The sequence below is a fragment of the Fukomys damarensis genome, unplaced genomic scaffold, assembly GCF_012274545.1.
Source record: "Fukomys damarensis isolate Sample0158 unplaced genomic scaffold, DMR_v1.0_HiC HiC_scaffold_6, whole genome shotgun sequence".
Taxonomy (NCBI): domain Eukaryota; kingdom Metazoa; phylum Chordata; class Mammalia; order Rodentia; family Bathyergidae; genus Fukomys; species Fukomys damarensis.
In genome coordinates, this window is record NW_022900918.1 from 2,613,257 (window position 1) to 2,626,435 (window position 13,179).

General features: G+C 29.7%; 1 pseudogene; it reads left to right on the plus strand.

Annotated features, from left to right (window-relative positions):
* The first annotated feature begins 689 nt into the window (after positions 1-689).
* LOC117285157 lies at positions 690-807 on the plus strand (annotated as a pseudogene).
* The last annotated feature ends 12,372 nt before the right edge of the window (positions 808-13,179 follow it).

A 13,179-nucleotide genomic window follows, 5' to 3' on the forward strand; every position in this document is an offset into this window, starting at 1 on the left:
CAGAAAGAATAGAAATGAAGAACTCTAAATTTGTGATCTACCATGTTCACTTTGGCTTAAACAATCGATCACATGAATCTACTGTAGGCATTAGGGTCAAACACAGAAATCCTTAGTATAGAGAAAGAGGAAATGTTTAACTAATAGCCCACTAACTGATAAATACTGGTAACAATACATACAAATAGTAATAAGAAAGTCATGAGATGTTATGGAAAGTTTCTAAATAAAAAATGTGAAATGGTATTTCTCATTCTGCATATAAAAATGAAAACTCAAATTAAATAATTTTTAAGACAATAAATATGAGGACTTAATTTTGAACAGTTATTGTAACTATTGATCTTGACTCCTAAGAATTACACTGTGACTCATGCCAGACCACAGAAATTCAATATCCAGACAGCGCAAGTAGATGTGACCTTCTTACCTCCACAGATAACCTATTGCTCATAAAACCATGGTGATAGGAAACTATATAATTTCTTGATTTCAATTTGGCATATATAATTATTCCATAACTCATATTAACTATATTTTATTTAAACAAACACTAAAGGGGTTTCTCCATCACAGTCAAGTTTAAGAATTCTCTGGAAAAACTTTTTAAAATGCAAATTCCTGAAAGATAACAACCTTGTTTGTTAGTTATTCTCATAAACATGCATATTTTATGTAATATAAGCCAAAGCTTTGTGCAGTGGCAGTATCATATCCAGTAAGGTTTATGTGAGGCATGGTTATGCTAATTGAAAACTATAGTAAGGTAATGATCATGCAGGTGATCTATGGATGATATAATGAGAAACATGATCATAACAATTTTAAACAATCACTAGCAGTTTCTTATTTTCCACAGATATGTAATTCCAGACCATATATAACTTGACATTTGCATTTATAAATTATCACCTGAAAAAACTTAATTTTTATAACAATATCCACTTCCTTTTTAATGTTGAACTTTAATTCCTACACTTACTTTTTGATGACATTAGTGGAAAGAGTGTTCACAAGATTTCTTGATTCAAATATTTCCAAAATAGAACATATTTCATTTGCCATGGATCTTTTTTACTTTCCAGTGTGTTTGGCATGTTGTCATATTGTAGATGGTGAGCACACAATAAGCCTTGTAGTTCTTGAAAGAAAACTGTAGTATATGTGATAAACTAAACTTTGCTTAAATACATAGTCTTGGTTACCATGGTTATTGCATGGTAACCCAGGCATCTCTGGCTGAAAAAGAGGAAAATATGTATTTCTTTCTTTTACTCTGTGGTTGTATGGGACATTTGTCATGTTTTGTTATCAATTAAAGAGAAAATCATTTGTACCTTACTTTTTATGTCATTATAATGGAGTGAAAATTATGGAAAATGAGCTCTTTTTATACATCAAAAATACAGGAACATGATTATCTTTCTCACGCACATAGAGCAGCTTGTAAGGAGACAAATATTTGAGTTTTACACATTTGGAAAATGGAAGCGTTCTAAGTGATGGTGGATTAAAACAATTTCATGAATGACTTTTTGTAATGGTAATTGCTTGTAAGCCTCCATGATTATTTTCCCCCTTGCATATTTTCTACACTTTCAGCTTTTTGATGTAGATTCTGTTTATTCTAAGAAGCCTACTCATATATAATTGATTATTTCACTTATTATATGGATTTTTATCATTACTTAATACATCCAAATTCAAATATATAACTTCTAATTAACAATCTTGACTGAGTACTTATCTTATTTGAAGAATTCCCAAGAAAGAGGTCAAATTTAAACATCTAATTTTTTTTGAAATAAAAAGTACTATCATAAAACTTTTCATTTTAATTATTATTTTGAAACTAAGTCCATTTTCAGAGACTTTTTGATTTACGTAACATTACTCATTATTTTATAATTTAGTGATTGTCAAATTTTATACATTCTTCAGACATCCACGAGCTTCTTTTGAATATCTTATCATAATTTCCTTTAATATCATTGTCTAATTTCCAAATATATATGACTCTTAGGGGTAGTATCCTTTCTTGTTAGTGCTCAACTTTTTATATCTAAGAAAGGAAATATATTTTTCAAATCCTCTTACTTGCATTATCAGAATCTGATGTTGAATAGCTTAAAAAAGCACTACTTTCATATAATGCTTACAGTTTAAACAAGTAGTTGTAATATGTTACAGTGGGTTTCAAATAATTAGAGAAAGCTATTAATATGTTTTTTTCTACATATTTGTAAATTTTTATTAATGGTCTTTCTAATTGCTCTTTGTAACCTTTTTTGTTGTTCTTTTTTTGATTTTTATTTTTTGTCTCTGGACATGGTTGCTTTACCTAAAGACATAGGACTTCATCATGTACTGGGTGTTTGTTTTTGTTTTTGTTTTTTCCTGTGTGTTTCTTTCTGAAATATTTTCATATTTGATTCTGTCACCATTGAAATTGCCAACTCAAATTGTTTCACATCAGAGAGAGACTTTCCTGCAATGTTTATCAGTTAGGAAAACATTTAATATCAAATTAAAAATAAGCAGATTTAATTATCTGTGGGATAGATAGGGAGAAGATAGGACAGATAGGATAGAAGGGGAAGACAGGGAGAACTTTTTTCATGAAATAGGAATTCTGATGATAATAAGTTTCTAAATTTGCCACTATAGAGCCATATTCTTTTTTCTTCTCCATTCTTATTACCTTAACTTCATGACCATTTTAAAAAACTTATGTGGACAAGATATGTCTAAGTGAGAAGTATGGGAAAATCAACTTTAAAAGCTAGTTCTGTTTACATTATTCACTGATCATGCAGACATACTTTCTATCTATCTATCTATCTATCTATCTCTATCTATCTATCTATCTATCTATCTATCTATCTATCTATCCATTCATCCTCTCTCCTATTAGATTGATCATAGTCCTTATAGACAAAGAAAGAAAGAAAGAAAGAGGAAAAAGGAGTAGAGAAGTAGTGCAAAAATGAGAAAGGGAAAGTGAATACTTGTATTTTTCGGATTATTTAGTAAATCATGGCAAGAAATAGCTGAGAATGGGTGTTAAGGACAATCTTAATTTAATTTTTCAAGCTCTGCATCATTTTTCCATGATTACTTATAATTTTTATAGAAATATTTTGATTACATATTTATTGTATGTTTTTATTATTCCTATGTACTTTGCTCCTTAACACTTAAAATAATTTCTTAGCATCATAGGTTTCATGGTAGCTTACCTTATTGATAAATGGATAATTATACTAAAATTTACAAAGATTAGTTACTCTTAGAAAGGCATCAAAAGGAACACTTCAAATTTATAATTATCTAAATAAAGTTTTAAACCAATGACTTAGTAAATCTTTTTATTAGTCATGTTATTTAAATCTCCTTTTCAAGCAATATATTCTGTTATTTAATAATAAAATAAATTTACTTTATATTTATGTACATGAGGAAATCATGTTTAAGCATTCTATATTCCTTTTTCTTTTAGTATTTTAAAGAGCATTTTCAACATATCACTTTGTATTTAGGAAAAAAAATAGGGGCTGTTGGTAAATACAAATAAACTTTGCATGTTTATTCAAGTCTAATTTCTCTCCTTACTTATTTGAAATAAAATAGTAGGTATATCATTGAGATGCTGTTACTATCTATATAGCATATCTGTCTATCTCTATCTATCTAGCCAGCTAGCTAAAGAGAGAGAAGAAATGCCCTGAACGTGGTGTACTGTTACACTTTAACGATGGCTTTGCTTTTCAAGTTTTCAGTTTCCCTGGCTCTCCTGATTGTGGATAAAATGACTTCAGGAATATGATAGAGAATATATAGACATGTGAAAAATATTAAAGAATAAAATATTTTAATGGGGAAGTATATAAAGATTAAAATCATAATTTTGTCAAAGAATCTCTTCTGTCCTGAGTCCAGTTAAAATAAACATTTGATCATATACACCTATTTAAAATTTATTAAAATTATTATGTAATTATGTTTAAAGTCAATTCAATAAAATGTTTATAATTCAGAGAGTCCTCAAAATTCTTCCTTTTTAATATGCAAAAATTATTATAGTCTGGGTTTTTTTTTACTATTACTTATTTGAAATGTCACCCAGGCCTCAAAACCTGAACACATCATGTGTTTACCGTGAAAAAGTGTGTTGCACACTTAACTGTAGTTTGTTTCCAGAGTTCAATCAATAAAATGCTTAGATCTTTTTTCTGCAATATAGTAAGTGCTGCATAAAATATAATCAACTTACTCTTAACATTGCCTCTGTTTTCCACATTCAGTCTGGTTGACTTATTTGTTGTTTGTTTGTTTTGTTCTGTTTTTCCCAATATGGTGATGTATTGGAACAATGTAGATGAATGAGGAAGTAGGATGGATATAACAATAATTATTTGATAGTTAATATTTATATAGAATGACTATTGAATTTGTCTTCTTATGCATTAGCCATAACTTACTTTTTTGCTAATAAACTTGATTAAGAAGGAGTAGAATAATTCACTTCCTTTTGGTTACTATGAGCAATTCTTGTCCACAAATGATCTTATCATTTTAAATTTTAGTAATTAGGAGTGAATTTTCCCTAAGCAATTTTGAATTAAGTGTAAGTGAAGATTTGTATCCCCCCTATTTAATTCTACTGTTTACAGTAAACCTTTCTTATCTTGAAAGATAAATTCCTGCATTTGAAGACCATCAAACGATGTTGGAAATTTTGGAAAGAACCAAATCATAAAAACTCAACATTTTTTTTCCTATGGTGACAGTTATGGTAAAGGTAATTTATAAATTATGCATAGTAAAAAATTAATTTTTAAGTAGAAAAATTATGGCAATATATTGTAATAAAAGTTATTTAAAATTTATACATTATTTCTGAATTTTTCAGTTCAATATTTTCAGGGTGTGGTTGTTCATAGGATTTGGAAGCCTGAGGTAACTGTGAAAAGTGAAAGTACAGATATAGGAGGACCACTGTATTTATGGGCACCCAACTACCAGTAGTCCTGGTAATTATGAGCACAGAGTCCAAGAAAAATGATACTGGAAGAAATAAAATAGACTCAAAAATAATTGGATATCAAGTAAGAAATCACAAAATTAATCAAAAATATAAATTTTATACTGAAGTTGTTTGTGATTTAATTATACTTATTTATACTTCTAAATTATATGTATTTTGATAACAGTTCCTATATTCATTGCCTAAAGTCTATACTTTCATTTTCAAATGTGAATATGAGTCTTCTTTACTCCATTTTGTGAGCAGGTGAATGTAATTAAGATAAATTTCTGATAATATACACTTTGAAGTGATGCGCTCATATGCTTTATGTAAAAATCAGTACTTTTCCTTTAATCCCAAAGTTCTTAGTTCATACTAACATATTATGAAATATCTCTATCCATGATTATTTAACAAAATATAAAAACTACTAAATTTGATAATACTTTATGGAAAAAATTAAAGGAAGTGATATTCTTTTGCTGAACTCCTCCTTTATGTTCTTCTGCAGAACCAACAGCTGATCCACACAAAGCACATGTTTGACACCAAAAACACAGATGCCAAGGTCTGGAATAAAAGTTTTAACATTAACATCTGTGTCTGTGCAAAGCTCTTGGCTGCTTTCTTGGTTTTATGCTTGAATGGGGCTGGTGAGCCTGTTGATGCATCTGCTAACGGTGCTACTGTCTGTCCTTGTGGAACAGGTCCTGGTGACCTTCCTAGGAAAGCAGACACTGATGAACTAGTTTAAAACCCATCTTTTTGGAAATTCACCATTTTTATTCTTCTGATTGACTTATGTCCATGGCAATATTTCACCCTTTTATGAAAGGCACACAGAATAAAAACCACCAGTATATTTTATGTAAAATAAAAAGAACCATCTCTATGATACTCATAACTCCCCTCTCTACATCTTTGGATCATTCTGATATTGCTCTGAAAATGAACGACTAAAACTACATTTTTAATAATATTAGGAAATTAGTTTATAATTTAATTGAATAATTGAATGTCATGTAATTAATTTCTTAAAGGACTTATCACTGTTATTAATAGTACATGTCATTTTTGGAGATACAAGAGATACATTTGCAAAAAAACTTCAAGCATTGAACGAAATCATTTCATCAGATTATAGTATAGGGATGTATTGATATATACTGAAAAATATAAGTAATTCTTATTCAGTATAAAATATTTATGTATTTCTTACAGAGGTGTATAATTGTAGACAACTTTTGGCCGTCTTTATTAGAGAGTGTTCTATTTAGTAAAATTTCCATGCTATACAAATTAATAATCACACATTTAAAATTTAATGTTTTCAAGATTGTTAGCAAACTAGTGGCAAATCACAAACATTCAGTAAAAGGACTCAAAACAACATGAGAAACTGAGGATTAATTTCATTAGTTCAATTCAGGAGAAAAATATTTTTCTCAAATTTTAACTGTTAACTGCTTTTGAATTCAGAATAAATAAAAACAAGATTTCTCTTCAGATGGATTTTTTGTATGTGTTATGTATTTCTATTATACCTTTTACATTTCATACTTTTGCTTGCAGAACTAATTGTACTGATTTTTCAGATTTGGGAATAATAATAATAAACAAAAATAATGGAAAACAAGTAAAAAGTAAGCAAAATAACCCCACACAACACCAGGCTTTTCCACAGCAATTTCCAAATACAACCAGAGTTCTGCTTATATTGCTATTATAATCCCACAAATGTAAAAGAATCACAAAATAATTTTATGTACTTTGAAGATTCTTGAGGGCACTAGAGAATTCTAAATACACATTCAAATCATACATTTATTTAAGAAACATGTAAAAGGTTTTCATTGTTCCAATCTAATTTATTAAATTCACATTGATTGCTGCTGTATACCTTAATCTATGCCCCAAAGATGAATTATGCTTTAGCTTTAGGACTATTCATACAAGTTTTTATTTGCTTATGTTACTTGAAAACATTATCTTAAAAAGTGTGCAGGAGTCCATTGGATGACACCATGTGCTCCTGTTGCCAAACTGGGGAATTTTCTACCAAAGAGAGCATCTGGTTCTTTGGCAAAATCCACTGGTAGTTTTTCTCTACCACTAAATCTGTCATATGCTGGCTGCATTTGAGGGCAGTTTTCTAGTTCACTGAAATGAAGGGCTATATAAATAACTGAAACATTTTCTAATGTTGATTTAAGTACTGATTTAGAAACTAAGACTTTATATGAGATACACATAACATTAATGTCTGCATGCTAATATTTTTCCATATATATCTGTTTCTGCAAATGCCTGTGCCTACCTAAATGTTTAAGTGAAGAGACATACTATTTGTTTTATGTTAAAAAAACATATTTGAAAGTCATTGATATAGTTTGAAAATTTATTTTTCACACATTCAGAAATTAATTTCTTGAAAATAAAAGAGTTGTTCAGATTCTGTTACTTTGTAAACCTATTGATGAAGTCAATAAAAAATAATTTCCTCTAGTTATGATGCATTAATAAAGAATATTTCTATAATTTCTTCAAATACCATATGTGAACATGATTATTTAGAATACTGAATGCATAATCAATAGGGTACTTATAAGTCAGGGTTATTTTTTTCTAAGCTAAATTATAATTAATATAATTCACTAACTTCTGACATGATAAATAATATAGAATGCAAAATATATGATAATTTACTAGTGCACACTTTGTTTTGGTAGTTAACTTTCTGCCTAAATGTAACATGATATAAATTATACGAATATAAAGTGTGTGATATTTTTATAGTGACAATTTATATCATTTAACCTTATATCTAAATTCCCTGAATGTTTTCTCTACTGGAGTAACAACCTCAGATTCCCTCAAAATCTCACTCTGCATTTGTTCAGTGTTTTATGGCTTATGGTTATAACTGTTGGAGATAGAAATTTAAGCATCTTATTTTTTTAATTAATTTTTTTTTTGAGACAAGTTCTCACTATGTAGTTCAGGCTGGCCTGGAACTCACTGTGTAGTCCAGGATGGCCTCTAATTCATGGTGATCCTCCTGTCTGTTTCCTGAGTGCTGGGATTACAGACATGCACCACTACACCTGAGAATTTAAGCATATTGTGGAACCTATGGTAAAGGAATTTGTACATTATGCCATTGATACAGGGCTTTTGAAAAGAAGAAACCATTGGACAGAATAGCTTCAAAAGGAGTTGGAAGCATACTGTGATAGGATAAAGAAGGTTTAATTTGTATGAGGTTGCAAATGATCATTCTATTTTTCTTATTTGAGATTTACTGAGGAGTGGCTATTTAACAAAGATCTGAATGGAAAAAAGGTTGTAAAATATTCTAAATGGTTAGAGAAATTAGTATAAAGGAGTAACATAAAACATCTGTTATAAGAATCTGTATTCTTGCTGCAATAACATATCTCACATGTACACATACACACACACTGGAAGAACATAACATTTTTCTGCTGTAAGGCTTTTTTACATATTTATACTCATTTTCTATCATTTGGTGAGCAATACCTATACCTAAAGGAAAAAACAATGACTTCAGCAAAAATAAAAACATTCTCTTCATTAGGGAAAAAAAAAAAGAGATGAATGGATGACATAAGCTCAAGTTTAATATATAAGATCAGAAAACAGAGCTTTCCTGCCATGGAGATACAGAAGAAAATATCTTCATAGTGGCTATCCTTGTGAGAAAATTTCAGTGTTTAATACAGTTTCCCTCTTATCATGTCTCACTTTTTGGTCACAGAATATGTAGTCATTTCTTTAACTGTCTTCTGACTGAGATTATTTCTTATAGGGGGTTCAAAGGCACATTTTTCTACTTTTTTTTTTTTGAGGCAGGGTCTCACTATGTAATTGAGACTGACGTGGAATTCACTATGTAGCCCAGGCTGGTCTCAAACTCACAGTGATCCTCCTGCCTCAGCCTCCTGAGTGCTGGGATTACAGGCATGTGCCACTACACCCAGCTACATTTTTCTAGATTTGATGACATATTCTTAGAAAGAATATGATTTTGGTTAAGGACTTAAAATTCTGGCCTATGTGTTTCTTATTTGGAAAGTCAGTATACTAATAATGGTTCATTGGGATATTATGATAATTAAATAGATAGATACACCTAAAACAAAATTTAACACAATTAATGTCAAATAGGTACTATATGTTATTTTTGATAGCTTTCAAAATTTCTATTAGGACTCTAATCTAATTCATCTTATGCCAACTTTTAGATTTTAGGAATCTTACAAAATACTATTTCACCTGATAATCCACAGTAATGTGGTTTTCCTCATATATAAATTTTTATTTAAATCAAGCCAAAGTTTGTTTTGTACTGCTCAGAGGCTGAGTATTGATTTTTCTAATTTATCACTGTATCTATCAGTTGTCCACTGCTCAGAAAAAATATCTGACACACAATTTAAAGGAGGAGAGGTTTCTTAGGCTCATGGTTTCAGAGATTTCAGTCCATGGTCAGATGGGTCCAGGGAAGGAACACAATGGCAGAAATGCATATTTATTGAGTTTACAGTAGTCAGGAAACCAAGTACAGTGGAAGCACATGAGCCAGAGTTATAACCACCAAAGGCATGGCCCAAGTGACTCACCTCCAATTAGACCCTAACTCCTAACTTCTCAATATTCCATTGACTTTCTCTGAGTTTCACAATTCAGTCACATAGACAAGTTTAACTGTCATGATCACCCAGACTTCTAACCTACTCATAGCTTTTCAAATGGACTATTCCAATGCAATGGCAGCTCAGTGTTAAGAATGACATGTCGAGAATTTAATAGCTATTTGCACAAGTTTTAAAAAACCTTTTAAATGTAGTACAAGTGCAACAATGGCAAAAATAAAATTAGAAAGGGAAACAAAATGTGTTATATTTCTTTGAAGAATATTATAAAATATGAAAAGGAAATTAATTAATTAATTAGACATTTCAACTTATAGCCTTAAGTGGAATGTAAAATCAGTAACATGATAGGCATTAACATATAAAATGAATATATCTTTCAACTATAGTCAACCAGTTTCTATTTGGAACATGTAATTTGAGTAAACACCACTGTACTTCTGTGAAATTTCCGTGACGGTTTTGAAGAATGAGAGTTCTTGATTTACTATATATGTTTTTTTTAGATCTTTAGCATCTTCATTTGACAGTTACTGCTATACTGTTCCAAAGTTTTTGCTCCTCTCTGTATCACTGTGCTTCATAGTATAGCCTATATGTACTTGACTCTGAGATGCCTACCCCAGCTATGAATTGTTTTTGCCAATCTGTTCTTAGACATGTAGCAGACAAAAGCCTGAATTAGTATTTATGTATCTCTGCTAGAATTTTTGTATAGCTGAAATTAGCAGAAGGACATGCCTGGGTAAACTTGCTGGAGTGTGAGGGATATGTGAAGAAAAAAACAAAACAAATCATGAAGTCCTAGCTGAAGCTCAGAGAAGGAGTTTTTGTTAGCCTCCCTCACGGCATGAATAAGACATGCTGAGATGAGATTGATCTATTCAGTGTGGTTCACTTAACTGTCTGAGCAGTGGGTTTACATAATAAATGTGAATTATTTTATTCATGGATTATTTTTACCCTTGAGTTTTGTAATGAATCATGATTATGATATAGATACTATGATATTGTTACCAGGGATGTGCCAACAAAATACAAAGAAGGGGGAAAGGACAGCAAATGAAAAAAAATTATTGGATAGAAACATAAAATTATTGGCAAAAACATATTAAATGAAATATAACAGAACAAGCAATGATACTATTGTATGAGGGAAGGACAAAGGAATATGGTAGAAATGTCTACAAAAAACGGGACTTTCAGAAAGAATATACCTGCATCATGAAAATCTGTGGGCTGGGTAGAGTGATATTAGTTAAAACTACCATGATGAATTTACACATGGCACTATTGATGTTTAAAACTATTGTAAACAGATAGTTATGAGCAGATGATTATTCCAAAGCACTTATGCTACATTATCTCATTTTCACAGGCAGGTGTGAGTTGATGAAAATGGAAAATGAATGGCAAAATCATCCTTGGCACATATTGCTATGAACTTATTGCTCTTTCTAGGTATAAAATTACTTTTTTTATTTTTTTGTTCTTTTTTGTTTTTTGGTACCAGTGATTGAACTCGGGACTTGAGCTTTCTAGGTAGGCCCAGTGCTACTGAGCTAAATAAGAATTCCTGGCACTTACTTTGTTTCTTATTCCATGTATTCTATAGAGGTACAGAGGATTCACATAAAATTTTCAAGGAACTTGAACTGAGTATTTCACAGAAACAATGAAAGACTAATGGATATTTGTTTGTCAATTTTGTTAGTCTTGAAATATTACTTAAATTTAAGTTATCCAAACAGTAGAAGGAACTATGATTTTGAAGCTAAAAGAACTGAGTTTAAATTGAGAATCTTCTCTTAAAAATTATTTATTTTTACACCGTAAGCATTCAAAATATTTATGGATATTAATGTCAATTATTTTAAGATGATTCAAAGATTAATTCAAAATTATATAAATTGTTAGTCATGGATTAATATTCTTGTACATTTTAGCATGGATATGCAAATAGGAACAAAGATAGGTGGACACATACATAGTTAGATAGACTATCTGAAGATATCTAGTATATCTGACAATATGTCTCCTACAAAGAGAGAGATAATGAAATCCTTATGCCAATAACTTGTCTGATACTGTTCTTCAATTAATTATTTTATATATGGTAATTCAACTAGAAATAATCCATAATGACTAGTTTCATTTAAGCATCAAGTTATATGTTCAAGTCCTTATTTTCCAGTAATAACTGACTTTGTACAAGAAGTTTTGTGTAGTCCCTAAATTTCAGATGTAAAAAAATTATGGATAAAATAAAGAAAATTTGAGTAGACTCTAACCTTAGAAAATAAGTGTTATATGATTTGAAATGAGTTTGTTTTGATTTTCAGAGTAATGTACAAAGCTTTATAAAAAATAAATAACAAATTATTGGGACTTAGAAGTGTTGCCTGAAAATACACTTCAGTGAATGAAGAGCCTAACAAATTTATCTGGTAACTCTACAGAATTTTCATTAGTTTTTTTAGAAATAACAAATTAGACAAAATTTTAAAAATACTTTTGATAAATATCTTTTATTGTAGATGTGACTTTTATATAAATAATAATGAATGATAGATCATGTTTTTTGTGTATACAGTGCGAATAAATTGACCTATTGTTTTATTTCAAGAAACAATTTTCTGGTTTTTGCTATTTATGAGATTGAGCGTTACTATCCCTAGGCTGGGCTTCACTTCAGGATGGCTGCCTCAAGGTTGTGCTTGCCATTCCTGGACTCAATAAACTATTCATTGAGATAAAAAGAATAACAAATAAACTAACAAAAGTCATAAAGTTCTTGCTCAGCATAAAGAAATAAGCATTGACATACATTCCAAAACTATTTCACAAAATAATACTTAGTTCAACACTTTATCTTTAAATGTCTCCCCACATATACTAACAATAATTGTGTGAATTAGTATGTATAGCTTGATTGCCATAGTCATTTCATAGTATATATAAACATTATATGCACATTATATGTAGAGAGATAGATACGCATATACATATTGACATTATGTTGCATGCCATATAATGTATTGTTTATTTGTCAATTAATACTTTCATCAAAAATATTTGGGAAGTTAAATTCAAGATGATACAGTTTAGAGTATTTTTCTAGTCAGATGTGCATTTTAAAACATTACATCATTTACAATGTAGTGTATCATACAAAAATTTACAGTGTAAATTATTTTCAAATATATATGTGCATATATATATGTATATGAGAAATACAGGATTGATAAATTCACATTATTTAAAACTGAACAAAATATAAAACCTTAAATATTTTAGCATGTTTAATAGGGACATTAAAAAATTTAGTAGTCCTACACTTGAATATTTATTTCCACTTATTTTTAAACTTATACCATTGTAAATACTCTTTATTAAAAATAGTAGCAAACAGCAAACTTTTTAACTATTTTGACATGGAAATTAATTTAACACAGGAATTAATGAGGTGACAAG